The sequence below is a fragment of the Takifugu flavidus genome, chromosome 13 (assembly GCF_003711565.1).
Source record: "Takifugu flavidus isolate HTHZ2018 chromosome 13, ASM371156v2, whole genome shotgun sequence".
NCBI lineage: Eukaryota > Metazoa > Chordata > Actinopteri > Tetraodontiformes > Tetraodontidae > Takifugu > Takifugu flavidus.
This window is the reverse complement of record NC_079532.1, coordinates 6214209-6234571: the sequence shown is the minus strand read 5'-3', so window position 1 is coordinate 6234571 and position 20363 is coordinate 6214209. Positions and strand designations below refer to the sequence as shown.

At 43.0% G+C, this 20363-nt stretch overlaps 1 protein-coding gene and 1 long non-coding RNA gene across 3 annotated transcripts in view; both read left to right on the top strand.

The window, feature by feature from the left end:
* Positions 1-20363, top strand: part of kcnq1.2 (potassium voltage-gated channel, KQT-like subfamily, member 1.2) — a 104178-nt gene that overhangs the window by 28396 nt on the left and 55419 nt on the right. The gene's annotated exons all lie outside the window — the stretch shown is intronic.
* LOC130536727 (uncharacterized) lies at positions 9793-11424 on the top strand. Its single transcript, XR_008953454.1, has 2 exons — positions 9793-10153; positions 10272-11424. It is a non-coding gene; the product is annotated as an uncharacterized LOC130536727 (long non-coding RNA).

The following is a 20363-nucleotide window of genomic DNA, read 5'->3' as shown; positions in this document are numbered from 1 at the left end:
CATGCAAGTTCCAATCACCTTTTAATCATTGTAACATATGTTGCAGATGACATCCAGTGTTTTCCCCTCATCTTTTATTCTTCTTTTTTTAAAAAAAAAGTTGGACACAAGCGGGGCGGTGCATTCAGGCGCCACTGCCGATGAGGCAGCACAATCTTTTCTAGTGACATGAACCTAAAAGCATGCTTTTTTTTCTTGTGACAGTTTGAGAGACTGATTTTGGGCCTGTTAACCCTATTTTGCAGGCACAGGCATCAGCAGATACTCACTGGGGTGAACAGCGGTTTGGGGAAACGATCCCATAAAATAAAACTGTTCTAGTCTCTTTTCATAAAGTTTGTGTGTTGTTGATCTCAGCTGATGTGTGACCTTTTGCTCTCATGCCTCTCCACGCGCAAATTAATTAATTAACAACGGAGTTTGTGTTGTAGCGTGCGTTCTTTATCGCCGTGGCCGCGGTGAAAAACCACAGTGGTGTCTTTATCACAACAACACACCACGGAGCTTTAGTGTTTTATAGGCACCACTCACAGCCACACATTTGCAGCTTCACCACAGTGAGTGTGCTGGAATTTGGAACAGTCTGCTCACAGAGAAACCCCACCACACTGTTACTGTGGCTGCACCTCTGAGCAGCTGACAACCTGGCAGCACAGAGGAAAAGATAAGAGATGCAGAAGATTGAAGGGAAGCGGCAGACGGACTCTTCCTGTGTGCAAATACAAAAAAGAATCAGGGGTGCGGGTTATCAGTCAGGACCTCTCAAATGGTTCTGGAGCCAGATGATTTAAAGCAGTGCACCCACAGAAATACTTTAAATCACAGGAGTGGAACAGGTTAGCCTCATACACACACACACACACACACACACACACACACACACACACACACACACACACAGTGCATTTCTTCCTCTGCTGCTAATAAGAGCCATAGTTGCCTGTTAGTTCCTAATAAAGACCCCCTGGGACCCTGGCGGGGACCAATAACCATCTGAATAAATTTCTTATAGTGTTGAAAGGTCAGCCATTTTTTTCCTTCTTGTGTGTGTCCTTTTCTAAGTGCTACTGCAATTGCAAGGGTCTGCCTAAAGTTATTCTGAGACAGGGAGGGAAGTGAAACGGGCTTTCTGTGGCAGGCCAAAATTCAAATCCAGAGTGAAGAAACCATTTTTGTGAATGTTGGGAGTCCCTGTTTGTTGGATAAATATTAAAGTGTTTGGAAAGCCCAGAACGTGCAGTGAAAGGAGAGGAGGACATTAAAAGGACATTAAACGGGGCAGTGTGATCTAATCAGAGATAATTCAGGGTGAGGTGATATTCATGTTCCGCAGTTGGCTCATAAAAAAACACTGTCCAAATTCCAAATGCTGGTCTTTGTCAGAGCAGGACAGGATGGTACGTTTAGTCCATGTTACCAAATGAGTCACAGGGTGGAGATGGAACACACTGTGAAACATCCCACTGGACAGTTAAACATGAGGGATTCTTTTGATTTTTTTTTTAAATTTTTTTTTTTTGGAAATCTGCTTTTGAATACATCACATTCACAATTCAAAGGAGATGATATTTTATACACACAACATACACTGTTATAGTTTGTATTTTAATGTTTAACCAAAATTTTATCTTTTTTTTAAATTGCAAAAAAGATTTGAAAGATTTCTTTGTGTGTGTGTGGTGTGTGTGTGTGTGTGTGTCTGTGTGTGTTCTGTGTTACACATCAAAGCAGGCTTTGTTGAAATGTGTTAATAAATTATGATTTAATATAATTTATATCCTTCTTAACAGAAACTAGAGCTCTGATTGCCATCTCAGCTTTAAAAATTTAGTTTTGTTTTAGCCAATGATTTAAAAAAAAAAACAACTGCCAAAAAGGGCGGAAAAACAAAACGCTTAACCTCAACCTATGATGAATAATTTAAAATGTAACAATTTATTTAAAGCCCAAAGCCACAGAAATCTGAATTATTTCCACACGAGCCTTCGGTTTGGTTTGTAAAACACACCTGGTGTGATTTTGATCCATTTAAATTAGCACAGTTCTATACAATATAAAACTGCCGTGTGCTTTTGTTTAAGCTTGTCTTTAGTGCTCTGATGGTTATGCGGCAGTTAAAGGCTGAAATAAAAGCCGCATTTATTTTTCTATTTATTTTTAAAAAGAGTCATCGATGCTGCAGTGAGTGGGGGAGGGGAGCAGTATATTCCTACTTTGGCCAGCAGGGTGCGCTGCATCACCATCGCTCCACTATGAACCGCTATGGTTGACAGACGCTAACGCATCCACACACGCACTTATATAGTATAATTATAGATCTAATAAGTGTCAGCTCTGGAACTTTGGCTGTACAGAGTCAGCAGAAAGTAGCTGATTTTTTTTTTGTTGGTGGTTTTATGAATTGACGTCTGATGCCATCATCGCTGCTGCTCGCCCGGTGGAAGGTCTCCTCCCTTCATTTTAACTGTAGTGTGATTATCATATGCATTAAAAAAAAACAAGAATCCTTTTTATTTCAGTGATCAGACTGACAGTTTTCTATGGCAGACTGTGCACAATAGGTGCAGCGTGGCTGCATCAAAACAGGAACACGAGACACTCTTATCAGTTGACACCATCCAAAGCAGCAATCAGAAATGTCCAGTATTTGCCTATTTGTGTGTCTATCTTGTGCCTCTCTAGTCTTCACTCTTTCTTCTTTTAGGCCTCACTTTTCATTCCTTCTTTTGTTTATCTCTGTCATATCTATTTGCACTACAACTTCTGGTAGTTGGCTGTTGATTGTGTTGGGAAGTGAAGTGAGGTATCTGCCCCTAGGCCACCGCCCCACCTCCCACCCCCCTTGTTTTTCTTCTTTTTTTATAATTTTTTATCACCTGTTTACAGGAAGCAAAGCTCCATTGTGCACAGAATGTTAGACTCAGGCCCTCTTACTCTGCCTGATTGCATGCCGAGATTTCAGTCTTCTCATTTTGTTATTGTATACATTTTATTTTCCATCATATGTGTCCGCAGCTCATGTCAGAACTCAAGCTAAGAGTCATGTGACCCAGAGCAGCTGTGCAGAAGTGTGTGCAGAAAGCAACAAAAACAAAAGCAGTTTGAGTGTGATGTATGAGCAATGTAAGTGTGTGTGTGTGTGTGTGTGTGTGTGTGTATGGGACTGGCGAGAGTAGCTTGAATCCAAACAGGATATTGTAGTACACAGGGGGACAGATTCTTTCTGCAGGTTTGTAGGTTTGTGTGTGACAAAAGGCTTCACCCCTGCACACACAAACACACACGCACACACGCACACACACAGACACACGCACACACGCACACACAAACAGAATCTCAGCCTTCTGTCAGATATCTGGATCAACAGCCAGTCTCCATCTGAAGGTGAAACAATATTTTTTGACTCGGTTGTTGATTTTGTTTATTTGAAACAATTTCCTTTTTTTTTAAAGACCAGAAATAAAAATATCAAATGACAGTTATGAGAAAAATGTTGACACATTCAAAAAAAAACAAAAAAAGGCTCCCTTTACAAATGTAACCCAACTTAACAGGATTTGTTCCCTCACACATGTAGCCGTTTTATTCTTGGGCTTGGCAGAGTCAGACTTTTGGCCTTGAACTCTCGGTTTGAGACCTTAATGTGCTAGAGACAGTCTGATCAATCTGTTTTTCCATAGAAAATATTTGCCAGATATGTTCATAACAAGTAACATTCAAGGCCTGGAGAGAGATGTTGGAGAGATTAAATTTAAAGACAAATTCAATGGCAGGGTGGTGGAACAGTCTTGGAGCAGACACAGCTCACTGTCAGATGTGCCAGCTGATTCTGGGCTGCACAACTAAAGCAAAGGAGCAACCCGCCCCTTTATCAGTGCGCGCGCGCGTGTGTGCGTGTGTGTGTGTGTGCGTGTGTGTGTGTGTGTGTGTGTGTGTGTGTGAGAGCATGTGCTTGTGTATCTATATCTTTCTATATATGTGCTCAATATTTATACTACTATTAGCAGTAAAAAAAATAATATTAGGAATATTAGTAATAATGGTTTATGTCTGAGATGAAATTAAATTTGTATCCCTTTTCTTTTCATTGAGGAACACTAAGCAATTAAGCCACTGGAATAAAGTGGGTCAAGTATAGAATTGAGACAAATCTTGTTTTTCTCTGTTCCTCCACATTTTGCTCTGGTTTTTGGATGCGACAGCAGACACGGTCATTAGCCTACTTTGGTAGGTATAGATTTATGAGACCTTCCTTCAGTCCGTTTGTGGCAGAGTTACACATGAAGCAGAGACTGATGCTTCTCACGAACAGGCTTCACTGAACTTCAGGAAATGTTGATAATGAACCAACGAGCAAATGACTCAATTTTGGCGATGTTCTGAATTCCAGAGGGATTTTGACCTTTGATCTTCCAAGCCACGGGGCTTTGATCATAAATAGCTTAGAACACATTGCAACCTACTACGCTATGTAACATTATTACTGCCTATGTCTACACACTATGCAGGGAAGAGCTGCTTGGTGGTGGTCTGCGCTCTCCAAGTAATCTGGAAAGTGTTGATTCACTTTCAATGCTCTGTGAATAGTGAAATCCCTGTAGGTTCACATGTATTTGATCCAGAATCCAGCAGTCAGTTTGTCCAGAGATCACATCTTCATCATCTGCCTTTTCCTTCAGTTATTTCCACCAAGGAATGTTCTAAGTATGCCAGTGTTTCCATAACACAAAGCCTTTTTTGCTGATTATGTCACCTCTAACCTTGAGGTGCATGTCGTGTGAAAGACCTTCTCTCTTGTGATCTCTTTAGTGATTTATATATTTACATGTCAGGGTGGACATTGAGGAATGAACGTTGTATTCAAACTAGAACAGAAAGGGAAATTATTTAAGTGACACCTTTGGGGTGCATGAATTACAACACTTCTTTGCGCACAACCTACGCAAAACAAGCCTATGACCTTTTTCAATTTAATCTTGTGCCATTCCTCATGTGCGGTTACTTAATTGCCAAGGTTATGACTGATGAAAGATGAACCCATCCCATTGCCTTTGTTAAGAGTAGATTCATAGTAACCCCCAAGCCGGGAAAAGCAATAGGAAGCCAAAGCAATAAAAGGCTTTGACATTGATGGGCCTGTTTCCCAAACACTTAGGACCCTAAGTCATCTCCTCTCAAGTCTAGCTGGAGGGGCCCAGGGCTCCATGTCTTATTGCTGTGTCTGACCAGAGTCGCCATGCCCCAGAGAGGGTTGACATTTGGTGTCGGCCCCTCAGTTCCTGTCCTGTTTGGCTTTCTGTCTCCGGGGGACTGTTTTTTTTTTTTCCGTGTCTTTCGGCAAATATATTCAAATATTTCAAGCTGTTGTCCAATGCAGAAGGAAATATGTGCAACAGTCTGATCAGTGGATGCTAGATGGAAGACAAGCCAGTGTAAAAACACACATGATGGCCACGGACATGTTCATGGTTTGAGGAATGACTTCATTTCAGTGTTGCTTTCAGGGGATTACAGCAAAAGCTCTTTTTCCGTGTTCCTTTTGAACAACTTCTTAACCCCTCCATCTATCCATTTAGCGTCACTGACTGGATTAGGTTCATGCACAAGGCCCCTACTCATGCCATTGGATTGCTTATGACAGGCCCTTATGCAGACACCTTGACTGCCATGAGCAATTACTTTAAATACACAGGAGAGGGCCAGAGCTGGGCTGACCTGTGGGAGGTAGAGAGGGGGGGCGAGAGGGAGAGAGGAGAGGTGAAACAAGAGGAAGGAGGCACAGTTCACTTTTTTCCATCCAAGCAACAGGTTCGAGATCATAATGAGCTATCTTATAAAAACTCTAGCTTCCATTCCATGACTACTATCCATCCCTTTCTTCTTTTCATTGGACGTTTTTCCTGCCCCGTGCCGATGACGCTCCCGGAACCTAACTGATTCCTCCCAGTCCGACCGAGCCCGGGCTGTCTCTCGATCAGGTTTCAGGCAGATCTGCCTGGACTGGTCGTGTTACACTACAAGCCTTGTCCTTGCTGCGGTGTTTTTTGCTGGCTCTGCTCTCTTTCTCCTAAAATTGGAAGGAGGGCAGTCGGGCTCCAACTGGGCACAATGAGTGCAAACAGCTCACGGCTTTGTTGGTGTTTAGGCGTCGTTTGTATTGTATAGAAAAGAGAGTGACTCGTTTGTTCTTAGGCCGCTGCCCTTTATACAACCCGCATTGGTCTATGAATTTATAGAAAGGTCTGGGGAAAATAAATAAATGTTTTGTTGAGTTTTATTACAGTATTTTTTGACCCTCCTTCATCTGAGTAATTTTCCGAAACTTCAGTTTCACCTGCCAGATCTTTTAATTTCTGTTGTCCGACTGGTCAGTTTCACCTGCGATCCCCCAAATGTTCCTTGTAGTCTTATTTGATGATAGTAAACTCTCATCTCATTGTCTGGCGATGTTGCTATATCAATTTTTTGGACGGAAATGCAAGATAATAGCTGATATCAGATCTGCCACAACAGTGATGCAAAGGTTTGAGTGAGGTGTACCGCAGCTGTTGCGTTTTCCTTTCGATCTTTTTATAGAGATCTTTGTCTAATTTGCTCCCTGTGTCTGGTCTTCTCTCCGCACACACACACACACACACACACACACACACACACACACACACACACACACACACACACACACACTGGCCCGTGGTGTAATGAAGAGACGTGTGTGGAGCTGCTGAGCTGTTCCACATGTGTAGGGTGCGTCAGATCAAATTAGGCCTCTTTGACAAAGGGTCTTTTACACACAGGTGGATGATGGGGGTGCAGGCGCTGCAGTTAGTCAGTCCAAAATCCAGTCAGTCAGCAAACCAGCAAGTCACTAAATTAATCAGTCAAACTGCCAGTCAGAGGGAAGCAACTTCAGCTGCACCGTGTGGGACGTTTAGACCAGAGTGTGATTTGAGGTTTTTTTCTATAATATAATGGCTTATTTTTCTTTTAAATAGAATTGACTTTTATGCTGACATACATCTGAATGGTACAATAAGTGGAATATCCCACGGTGCCTGAGTCTTGCATTTTGAAGACCCAAATTCACATTGGTAAATCTGTAAGCTGCATTACTGGAGCACAACTGTCTCAAAGTTTATTAAATTCTCTCCCCAAGTTGTCACTTTTCACATATGAGCTTAAATCCTCCTGTGGCACAGACAGACACACTGCGACCCCCTGGGTGCCGAGGTAACCATAATGCAGCTGCGGCAGTGCAGGCTGAGTTATTGCGTTTAATCCGTCTAATTGTTTAGTTTCATAGAATGGAACCCAGTCTGCTTTGGAACTAATTCTGTCTGGGTATTCTATTTAATTCGCCACACTGGGCCCTAAGCTCTTCTGAAGGCAGGCTGCCCCCCTCTGTTCCTTCCACCCCACCCTTTAAGAATATAAACCCCTTATCTTCTCCTCTCCCTCCCTCTCTTGCATGGCAGAACACTGGGTGACTTGTGCTGGAGAGTGATTTCTCAACAGTCCATAAAATATTCTTCTGACATTTTGGACATCTACTCTAATGGGGACGGATAATGGGAGCAGAGCTATCATGAGTGGCAAAAAAAGGCCCAACAGCACTGGCCTTGAGAAACAACAACAACAACAAAATGTGCAGGTTCCATTGGGATGTGGGGCAATGCATGAAATGAATGGAAATTGAGATGCATGTCTAAGATGGCTAAAGAGAAGAATACTGGCAGTGTCACGTGTGGGATATCTTCCTCAGGGAAAACGCTCCTCTAGAAATAAACCAGAGGTAATCAGTGATCAGTAATCAGTGGCGCATGGAGACATAGAAGCTTAGGCCATGTTGGCATTTAATTTCTGCCACCACTGTAAGTAAAATGTCGGCTGTGATCTTGTCCAAAAACAATGCCTCTATAAGTGGTCGGACTGGTGGGGGGTTGATTGGTTAGTTGCGTGGCTGCATGGCGATAATCCGCACTCGCAAATCCTATGCGTTTAGTCAAATTATTCCAGACCTTAAGGCTCCCATTGTGGCCCAGTGACTAGTTTGCTGCTGTCTGAACCCCCCACTGGGACAACAATGCCACCATTCATGACCACTCACTGCTACTGACTGACAATTTCAGGTGTGAATTGGCTGCGTAGGCAGTAGCTTATATTAAATGACCTGGAGACGTGACCTTTAAGGGTAAGAGGGGCTACAGAAGGGAGGGGGGAGAAGGCGAGAAGAAAAGGCTCCATGTTGAGGGTTATCACCATTTTATATTAAAAAGAATGTGAGATGATGAAGACATGGAGAATTAGAGGGAGAAGGACTGCGTGAGAAAGGTAAAGAACGATCCCGTCTGGCATCCTGTCTTCTTTTTCCTTCCTCTGTTCATGCTAAATCTCTCCTCTGTCCTCCCGCCTTCTCCCAATAATGTGCTTTTAATCATATCTCCTTGGCTGCCTTGCTTGCGTGGGTGAGTGCTGTGTCCAGGGCCTTTGATGGGAATTTGCGATGCACCCAAAATGCTTTTGAAGTGGCCGGCTGGGGAGCTACGGGGGGCTAGCTGTGGGGCCAGTAGCTTTGATGTGCCAGGGTCTGGAGAGGCCGGCTGCACGCTGCCCTGCCTGCACTGATCTGTCAGTAGCACAGCTGCATCGTTGGCTTGGAAGATGCTGCCTTCCGACCTTGACTGACTAGCTTGCTGGTCTGACTGGCTGATTTACGCACCTCGATGACTGTTGCCAAGTAAGTGGCAACACTTAGCTTTAATAGCAAGCCTTGTTGGACATGAATTGATCTGTTCCTGATGATGGTGTAGGCATCATGTGTGCGTTTAATGGTGTGTTTTTGTCAGAGAATACCAGCAGAGCAGCATATAAATCCTTCATGCTGCTGAGAATTTTACTTATTTTCCCATTTATTTGCCATAGAGTGGCAGCTAAAGAAAATAATAATTTGTAGGTGTTGTTTTCTCTGCTATGCCACAATATTAATGCAACATTAAGACCTTTTCAGTTTCACCATGGCCGAACGGAATCTGTTTCTCTGCAGCTGTGTGAAAACATTTAAGGAACCATGTGTTCTAACCCGTTTAAAGCCTCAATCAAGCTCAACCTTGGCTCAGCCCCCCACCTGGAAAGAGAACAGTTTTCAGAACAGTAAAGTTTTATGTGATTTGTGGAGCTAAGCTAGTGTAAGTAGTAGGGTTCGAATCATGATGTGCTCGATAAAACGGATAAATGTCAGAAAACAGTGAGGAGTGAGATAATATAAAATGATAAAAATAATAATAATAGGTACGCTGACCCCAATATCCTGCATAATTTTTATAGAGCATCCACTAGAATGACTGTATTTGCAACATTGTCTCCTCTTTCTGTCCTTTCACAAGGATTACAAAAAAAATAAATCATTTCCTGTGTTTTAAAGATTGATGTCACAGCAGCTGACTATGTGTTTTGGAAGTCACTTCAGGCTTTGCATTTTGAGTCCTTTGCACAAATATGGACTTTGTTTCTGTTGTTATTCTCTGTAATATTGCCATTGATGTAATCTATCATTTACATTTTCTTCATCTTTGAGCAACACGGTAGCAGGGCTCAGGAAGTGCTCGAGGCAAAGCCACAGTGTGAATAGCGGAAGCTGCTCTTCGCAACTGGCAAAAACAAATTCATTTTGTTGTTTGAACTCATCATTTGCTCCTGGGGTGACCTTGTTAGTGCAAAGCCACGATCTTCAACACATCTGTGCTGTGTTAAAAAAAAGGTATTTTAAGCCCACTATAGTCACGGAGACAACACAGTCTGAGTACAAGTTTGACCACTCACCCCTATCTGACTTGCACATGTGGTCAGTCGCCATGGCAACGTTCTGAAAAGACGGCTTCCTGAGACTTTGTTGTGTTTGGGGCTTGGCAGGGCATTGTAACCTAGATATTATTTTTAGTCTGTGAGTGAAAGAACAGCACGTGTTGACTTAGGATGTGAGCTGACTGTTCCTTGGTCAGCGTGCACACACACAAGTACACATCTCCCTCGGCAAATGTGCCGACCTTTGGAGCCAGAAAATATCAACAAACTTAACTTGCAACATCTGCAGAATCCTTGAAGGTACGGGCATCTGTCATTTGATCTCAGGTCCTTGAAGGCATCAGCGGCAGTGTTGGTATGAGAAAACCTCTGTTATTCATGTGACTTGAACGCATCCCTGATCTTTTATTACTTTTATCTCTCTCTCTCTCTCTCTCTCTCTCTCTCTCTCTCTCTCTCTCTCTGTGCCTCAGTCTCTCTCTCCGTGTTGCAGGCAATAACAAAGGTCTGACAGGCAGAGCGTGAAGGTCATGGTTATTAGACGGTAAAGGCGAGAGCCACAGCTGGGTCGGGCAGGCCTCCTCTCTGGCAAAAGTGATGAGTTGTGTGCATTGAGGGGAGGGGTGGGGGTGTTGGGGGTGTGCTCCTATTTGACACAAATGTTTTTTTCTTTCCTTACGGCCACCTGGTTTGGTGAGGGAAAAACCCCGGGGCCTTTTGATGAAGTGCAGGGTGTGAGTAAGACGGAGGGGTGGTGATTATGAGCGAGCCAAGAAGTTGAAATACTGTCCAAGCGCTGTGTGTTTGTATATATGAGCTCGTCTAACACCGCCGGAGGCGTTCACACCTGCTGCTTCTTCAGCTCTATTTGAGCTTCTGTGACCAAGGTTGCTCGAACTAAGCTGTGAAATATGCCGAAACATTCACAATTCAGTTCCTTTTTAATCAGACTTATTTGAATCCCATTATGTATTGTACTGGAAACCTTGGGCTTATGCACTGTATTGGAAATTGTGATGTTTCTCTTATTTTACAAGTTTATATAAACCAGATGTAAAAGCTTAACCATAAACGTAATAGGCTAACTAGCTTAGCATCGTTTGCCATGCAGCCATGCACAGACCAGCATGTATCAGACACCACAGCACCATATTGTGATAAATATTAAATGTGACATTATGCAGTATGGCATACATTATTGAAAAATGTATATATTGTACACCTGTGGCATGTAAATAAATCTTTATTTAAAATAGATGTTTTATATCGGCAAGTTTTACATAGAATATAACATTTTTGATTTTCTTGATCGGTTTCTCCTGGGAGTTTGTTTTAATTACAGAAGAAATGCACTCAAAATGCGTCTTGTGATATGAGTGTTGTGAGACCTCCAAAATCTAAAATGGCTTCTTTCAAGCACAGCTTGTAAAACCATTGCTTTTCAAATTCATCAAAATAGCAGGTTGTAACTGTCATTGTTTTTGGTGTTTGGTGAAGACGTTTTGGAGGATCTATCTCAAAGAATAACAATTTCTGTAACCTGAGACGCATATCTAGCCTTTGCATGCATGGGAGTAACAGCACAGATAATTAACTAGTAATGCAATAAACACAGTTTGTCATGTGTCCTCTTTTTTTTTTTTGCAAAAATATTGTTGTTGGGTGGCATCCAGTTTTTCTTGAAGTCACTGCCAAAGCCTGATTCTTTCAAATCTCAAGTGGGCTTTGCACTGTTTTGGAAAAATAAAGAAGAGAGCGAGACTCGGAGTAGCTCCACATTGTGTTGATGAGTTCAGCAAAGGCTGACTCAGCCTACCTTTCTCAACAGATCGTCCCATCAGAAAGCCTGTCATCTCCACAAGCGACCCAGTACGAACTCCTACCGAGGCACATTTGCATTGATATGAAATTTTGGGTATAATCTGATTGGGGGGGGGGGGCAACCATGGGTGACCACAGGGTCACTAGCCTTCCATAATGGAGAACCCGTACAAGCTGCTGCTGTCGCGGCCAAGAAAAGCTCCGCAACGGGCAACAACAAGACTCAGACCAGGCCTCATTGTGACTGCTATCTGTTGCTACACAATAAGCCGTCTCATTCTTTGGGATGGGTGTCAGGAGTTCAGCCTTTATCATCACGACCTGCGTTTGACCTCGGTGTAGAGATGCGGAGAGGGCTGGTTTTAAGCAGCGGAGACAGAAACGCACCACCCCCCGGGTGCTACTATTAGGCTCATCACTCAAGAGGAGCAAGGAAAACAACATTGACATAGACTCAGCGGTACATAACTAAATGAATGTGCACTTCACAGATGAGACGCTGGCAAAACGATGAGCAAAAGTCTGCAATATGCCGGCCCATCATGCTGCGTTTGAGGACTTATGATGGGCAGAGAGCTAAAGTAAACATGAACGGCTCCATCAGGAAGTGAAGCTGACATATACGAGAGGCGCGCGAGGTTTGAGATGAGTTACCACCAAGCGGTGGTTGAAATGACATCATATTTGCAGAATCTATTGATGATAAAAATCTATATATGGGCAGTAAAGTCTTTGTTCCTTAAAAGAACACAAAAACTACCCCAGAATACCATGCTATGGTCGCGTTTCACTACAGATATTCATTTTTTGAGTCGGGTTTTCATGTGTATGTGTGCCACCACCCTGATGTTCATGACATGTTATGATCTTCATCAGTTTCACCCTTTCAGCTGTCATCTGCACTGGCCGATGAATCATTCTATGTAGCGTAGGCGAGAGACCCGCCCTACAACACCCTGCACACAGACGCACACACGGGCGCACTAGCACACTCACACACTTTCGTTGGTTTCAGAAAAGATTTAACACCCACGTCAAGGTCTTCGGTCATCACCACTGCTCATTCTGTACAAACATCCCACATCCGTCTGAAGGCAGGGCGGACCTGATCTGCTGTCAGTCATAGAATGTGGAAAACACACATATCATGTCATTCTATTGCCCTGCAGGAGCTTATGGACACCCTCCTGTCACCATCACACTGAAGTATTTCATTTCAGTGAATCACTCATTTTTAAAGCGTTTATAACCATGTAAGATTTGACCTATTCTTTATGAGCTGAAATCAATTTTTAGGGTTCCTTCAATTACTACATGAAAACCTTGTAGACATGAAAACCTTGTAATTGCTCCTCTCCAGAGACGTCTGGCTAATTTGAACTTCCATTTTCTGGTTTGTATTTAAATGATTTGTGTCGACAGACTGCATGATCACCAGCACTTCCTGGTAATTATTGTGATAAGTGATGTGCGGTGTGATGTGTTTATGTGTCTACATCAGTCCGTACAGTATGTCAGTAGTGATGAAACGCTTGTAGCACCTTTTTGCACCTTTTAAAACAGGATGTGGAGATCTGCGGGGGAGTGCGAGCATCAAAAACAGTTTGCCACATAATACGTTCTTTGTTCTGGTGCGTGGCATGGACTCGTCATCATTTTTTGACAGAATTAAAGTAAAAAAATCACAGATTTGAATGGTTTTACAGGTAATATTTTTAACCCATTGACTTAAATCTGAGAAGATATTGTAAAATAAGCTTTAGCTCTTGCTGGTACATTCTCTCAAGTGTGTTTTTGCAAAATATATATTTAATTTGTTTGTCCTTCTGCACACTAATTGTGGCTTGATATGTCTTGGTTTGGCAATAAGACTGTCTTCATTGCATTCCGTGTTGACACAACAGCCATGTACCCCTCCATCACACTCAAGCTCTTGTCCCTTAGTGTAAAGTCGAGAGAGGAAAACCAACAACACCATCCTAACTCTGCCAATCCACTCCCCTCCTCTCATTTCAGCGTCGCTAGGCAGCCCTCTTTTTTCCCCTCTATAGCCTCTTTCTCTTCCTCCTTTTTGAACATCTGAAAGGGGTCAATGCCTCTGCATGATGGAACCACAGGGCTAAAAGTCTTTGGGCCAGACACTAGAGGAGTCCACTACTAATTGCTCTCAGTGAATCCCCAACCATTGTTCCTCCAACTGGGTATCAATTTGAATTTGAATGGAGGTAGCTAGCTGGTGCTGAGAGTGTAAGGTACACAAATGACTGTCACAGGGAATGGATAGCAGCACTACAGCGACTGTGAACTTGTCTCCTAAATAAGCACTGTTGGCTTTTTGGCTCTGCATTCGTTACGTTGTGTTTGCACTAGCATAAGCTTCATATTGATGAAGGCTTGGCTAAAGTATAGCTGGAGTTGAATGAAAGACGCCGAAGGGACAGACATTTTGTCAAGAGGTTTTTTTCCTGGATTCAACTGGGATTATTCGCCGCTTTTGTGCTGCATCAGATTTCATCGTTTAGCTTAAAAGCCCAAAGCTGTAGTGCTTAATGTCTTGTAGCTTTTTTAATATCTTAAAGGTATTTACTGCCTGGACAGTTTTAGTAGAGTACAAGTTGCCCCTTGAGTGTAAATGCCAGGACATTACACCCTAAAAAAGATGGAAAAATGGGAGGACAGACTGTCCAGGTCTGCCTTGACAGACAGACAGACAGACAGACAGGCAACTGAACAAATTGCCAAACTTCCTCCTCCCTGCAGTTCACTTGTTCTTCTCTACAGTGATTAGGGTTCTGGTCCATGTCCCCCTCTTCTCCTGCCCCACTAGCGGTTAATTGAGCTCCTGCCAGGCCTCGCCCCTTTATTGCCTCCATTTGTCAAAGCCTGCAGGCGTGAATGCTGCCAGAGACCTTATACAAATGAGGAGCCTCTTTTCATCTCTATCTCACTCCGTCCCTCCATCTTTTTAATGCTCTCTCATCCCTGAGAGCAAACAGGTCTGACCCAGGGCTGTTCGGGGCAAACAGTGGCTCAATAAAAGCCGTGGCTCAGACATCACCATGGGCAGGTGGCTCATGTTCTCCCCCAGCACCTCCTAGATCACTGTCACTAAATCATGCTCTGGCATGGTATTTTACTGCAGGGTACATGCAGGTATATGTTGCAAAGTTACTTATGTTTCAGTATAGAATGTGAACATAAGCACACAAAAATCCCATACTAAATCACCTACAGTTCCTAATACCTTACACGCTTAAGGAACATGTTTTTGTGGATTATTTCAGAGCAGACAGGTGTACAGTGAGAGGTATTGTATGCTCGGCCCAGTGAGAGAGGCTGTCATCAGCGCATGTGCTGCTGCCGTCCCACCGCCTGCACGCTGCAGATAAGGGCAGCCATTCAAACAGGTCATTCACTATAGCCATCTTTGTTTGCCTCCGAGACAGACCTGTAATGTGCATAGAAAGATGTGCCATATGGACTCGGGAACACAGGAGGCTAAGTATACTACGTGTGCCAACCAGAGCTCAAAGCATATCAGGTTATTGTAATATGGGATGAGGGTGTAATCTTTTGGTGCGTTTATAGTTCAGAGATTTAGAGACAGAAGTCTTAGATGGTATACTGACATGTTTGTTGGTCTATACTGTTAAGTTCTATTATTCCTACATCCATTTTGATTATTTACTGCAAAAGGCAGAGAAAAGTCAGTGAAGTGGGGAGGCAACTGATTTATTTGTCATATTTTGGTGGAGCACCTGATCATTTATCTATTACAAAAGAGTTAAAGACCAGAGTAGCTGCTGGGACATTGTTTATTTTAGATGTCTGTGCAATAAAGCATCTGGCTTTTGGCTCCATATTCTATGTAAGTTCAACTTGTCACGCACCGCCGACGTTTGTTTTTCACGATGATGGAGGCATTGCAGCATGGACATCTGCGTTTGCCCTGGGCGACCCGCCCTCAGTGTTTTGAAAGTTCAAGTTCATTTCAAGGATTCGGAAAGTTCACGTGCTTCATAAATCTGGAAACGTTCACAACTTAATTTATGTATATATTTACATATGCTGCGTGTGTGTGTCTCCGTGTGTGATTGTGCATGTGTCTGATCCACCCAATGGGGTGCCATGCCCCGGTGCAGGGGTCTTTGTTATGAACCCGGTGCAGTGAGCCAGGCCTGTGGGAACATGTCCAGCTTCTCTCCTCTGTCTCCCACGCTTTCACACTCATCCCATCCTGTGTGCCTCGACTTCACCCCTGTTGATGGGAGATGGCGTGTAGTTAACACTGCCATGAAAAAACTCGCACACACATGTGTAAGGGTCATCAGGCCCTGAGAAAAAGGAATGTGCATGCTTGTCTGCATATTAGTTTGCATGTGTGTGCGTATGGGTGCTGGATTCTGGGTTTCAACACTAGCACGTGTTGTTTCCTGTTACTCTGGGTGGATATGTGGCTACAAAATACAAGTCAGCTCAGTTCACATGAGTTATTTTTAATACGTGCACACTTTGTAATGGTCCTCAATAGCTACGAACATTTTATGGAATCCAGTTAGAAGTCGCATCATGTGCGCAATACTTAATAATAAATAAATTGGTTACAAAGTTGAATGCTCTTTTTTGTGTTGTCCCGCAGGAGCAGATTTGACCTTATTTGTGTAAGTCCTATTCTTATCCCATAAAGCATATCTGCTTGACTATCAAACTCAAAGTTGTTAGATTCAAGTCAATCATGCAGTCATTGTGTCTATACTAGTATCGTCACCTGACTCCCACGAGCTCCTATTAGCAATCTGGCACAACCTCATTGATTCCCATCCAGTTGCTGCCATCTGGTTTGCTGTGCCTTAGTCAGAGTGCTCATGTAGGGGTTAACTTAGCAGCAGCAGCAGAATGATAGCGGTGAATGTGAGCGGCAGAATCGGGCGGTCAGTGCGGATCCAGAACAGTTGGCTTTGAAGCATCTCGTGCTAGCCCACAGACAGGGATCCGAGCCAAGCAGCCAGAGACGGGGAACACACAAGTGAGGGAGAATTGCCTTTATCAGCAAGACCAAGTACAATTGTGCAGAGCAGTGTGGGAGTTGGGGGAGTTGACACTTTGTATGGATGAATGAATGAATAGAAGAGGAGGGCTGAAACACTAGCATCTCCCCCTGCCTACCAATCCACCCACCCCCATGTGGATCTCTGTATGTTTTAGGTCTGCCATCCCGGGGCCCCAGGGCCCCTCTCCATGGACACAGCGACAGATACCATCAATTACCAAGGCTAGACCTGGCCACCATATGGCCAGTGGCTGTATAGGAAAGGAGCCTGTTCACTCGGCAGCACTGGCCCTGCATATGCTGCAAGCCAAACAGTGTAGATGGTGTGCAAATCGTGTGTGTATACTTGTGTGTGTTATGTGCATATGTTTGGCTAGTGTTACCGGGTGGCCCGAGTGTCAGAGCGTCAGGATTGAGTTACAGGATAGAGTTATACCTGTATGTGTGTGTTTGTAAGCTGTCAGACATCTGCCTTTGTGGGGACCAAAGAAGATTAGGCCTCAAAAGTGCGGATGTTATATGGAAACAGAACAAGGTTTGCCAGTGCTGTGAATTTGGCATCCTGCAGTTCCAGAATGCATCCAAAAGTAAAGCTAAATTAAGGGCTTCTAATTATCACTTTGTCGGCATTTTCCCTGCAGTTTTGAGCACATTGCTGGCTTAAGTTAACATGCTGATGTTTACACGATTACATGAGTGGTACATGGGAACATGGCATGAGCTGAAATCACTGTTGTTTAGCGTAAACACATTTCTTGTGTGTTTCAGGCACTTAGTCCAGAGATAGTCACAGAATTATGAATATGAATATTGACACAACTTGGCTAATTCAGGCTGCAAAAGGCTCCCAATTGCGTCAACTGAAGTTAGGAATGCGTCTTTTGTCCTCCAGGGTATTTAAAAAGACAATAAAATGAGTCTGTTTAATTTCAAACTACAAGTGGGAGGGAAAAAATCCCACTCTTGCTAATCTCCCTCCACGAACAAAAAGGGATAGTAGGTGTTGATGGACTGTGTGTGTGTGTGTGTGTGTGTGTATGTGTATGTGTATGTGTCTGTGAGAGAGAGAGATGTTTCTCTTTGATATATAATGTGAGAAAGAGCCAACAGCAAAACAAGGAAACATCTGGGTGATTAATCTTTTGGGTGGGAGGAAAACAGGGAGTTGGATAGTACCAGCCAGAATAGGCACACATTTTTTACAAGTATTCACAGACAGTTGCATGTACAAACAGCTGGAAGCCAGAGGTGGTCCTCCATGTGAATCACTTCCTATTATTGCACATCTACATTACAGTTTGATTCACCACAATTTTGAAGTATAATGGGATCATTATGGCCAACAGCAGGGATTCAGCTGTGGACGTTCAATAATGTAAAGTTTACGTGAGGCTTGAGCTACCTTCATGATATCCACAACATTCAGAGCAACTTAGGTTCTCAGTATTTTATTTCCACCAGCCCTTGGCACCATTTTTGTCTCTGTTTCTGTCTCAAGTCTACACAAAGTTTAAACCTGTTAAAGGTTTAGATGCTTTCATTGTAAAAAGGCTCCAGATATTAATGGTTTCATCCTTTCTGTCAGCACCACAAAACAAGTTATTTTTTGTCTGGATCTTCATTTTTACTTGATATCGGATATTCTTGGGTTCTGGAGAACTGATTTGATTATTCAAGCTTTTTTTTTTCCTTCTTACATCGGGATCTTTGTTACCGGGTCTGACAACAAAAACAATATCCAAATCATGAGTCACTCAAAGTAGGTCAGTACATCGGGGATTTTTGGGGATATACCCTTCCAGTCATGTGTTGAAGGATTGGATTAGTTGATTAATGCACATGCAAGCACCTTTAATTCTATGTTGCCTTTGGCAGCATTTTTGGACAAAAGCAGTTGTAGCTTCTTTAAATAAAGACTTGCATGTCCAGAGATTTCATCTTGCCAGATTATTTATTAGTTTTCCTCATAGCACGCGTGCGTCTTCATTTCTTTATAAATTTCTTCACACCTTTCTGTGAGCTTTTTATTCAAAGAGAGATGGGTTATTTATAAGATGTTAATGCCCATTTTATTTAAATGTATTCCAAAGTTACGTTCACTGGAAACATCTCTGCATGCCTTCATTTGCCTATAGGGAAAGCTTGTCACCTTTTCTCTGGAAAACACGTGCCTTTCTCTGCATGTTCACCGCACACCCTCTTATTAGACATCAGCCACTGTCACCTCTAGGTTATTCTGATATGTTACTTTGAAGAACAGATATGTGTGTTACAATGTATTTCAAGTGCAGCACAAGCTAGCATCCTTTTCACACAAATAGTAAATCTGTCCTGTTTTAGTTTGGAAACCATTCCATTTGTTCAGCATATGTTTAAATAAAGGGCCTGGGCAATAAAGTTTTATTATATTTCTTTACAATATCTGTACATGCAGGCTATTGCAACACATCTGTAGCTGTAGTGTGCAGTTGTGCAATTGACATTTTCATTCCCCCAAGGCCCAGGTTATGAATCCACGAGGCAGGACGGGGTACTACTGTTTACTTTAGCCAAACCTGACTTACTGTAACAGCGAGAGGCTGGAGAATAACAATCCATCTGAGTTGAACCTCGCACATTTTTGCTGCCTCTCGACCTGATGAGATGGACAGATAGACAAAAAACATCTGTTGGGCCGAGAATACTCGCTCTCACACGCTCGCAAACACACACGCTCGCCAGGGGCCCACCCAGGGGTCTGATCCTATCGACACTGCAGGTGTCCAGTGGTTGGCACGGACATGCACACACGCTGATCGCAGATGCCCCTGCACACGCAGAATACAGTATAAAGCCCAGTATATGCACACTTGGCACTGCTGATATTGACACCATCTGTTAGTCAGCTTGTCATATGGCATGAGACTATTTGTCATGGAAACCACCGGTATTTTACTAAAATCCAAGTAACTTGCATTGTTAACAATTTGGGCGTTTACTGGTTGTACTTTAATTGTAAGCTGAAAGGAGAGGCAGTGCTCCAGCCCACGTGCACCACTGTTTCTGTACTCATTATGGAAAAATGTAAAAGCATGATACTCTTTCAGGCTGTTGACAACAAAAATGCAATAAATGTGGGCAGTGAGGTCACGAACTGGACCATGCCGTTCATCTTTTGCCACAGAAATGCAGGGCTTTTAGTCAGTGTCGGTTACTCTGGAGCCATGAACTATTTTCTTCTCCTATTGTATTTAAAGTTTGAATGTAAAATCGACCTTTTATTTTCAAGTGTGAAGACTTCTTTTATTTGTCTGAGGTGGGATGTTGCCTCATAGCGGAAATGTCTTATTATCGAGTGTTAATAATAATCAACAATAATAATAGCTAAAACATTTCCCTTTAATTCTCTCCTGTAATAAGGGAGAATGTAGAGGAAACAATAAAATATTGCAGACAGCACAGGTCTTTGTAGGATTTTGCGTTTATGGGCGACATGAGGCTCCCCAGGGCCTCCCCTAATAGAAATGAGAGCCATCAAGCAATGAGAAGCAGCTGGCCAGTGTCTCCAGGTTATAAGATCTGTCTGATCCTGCTAGTCTACAGGCTCCTTCTTCCCTGGGGCCACCTTGTATACATCTCTTAGTTGCTCACTGATCACTGCTTCGCAGCATTTTACTGAGTCTTGTTAAACAATTTAGCCTTTATACTGTCCAAC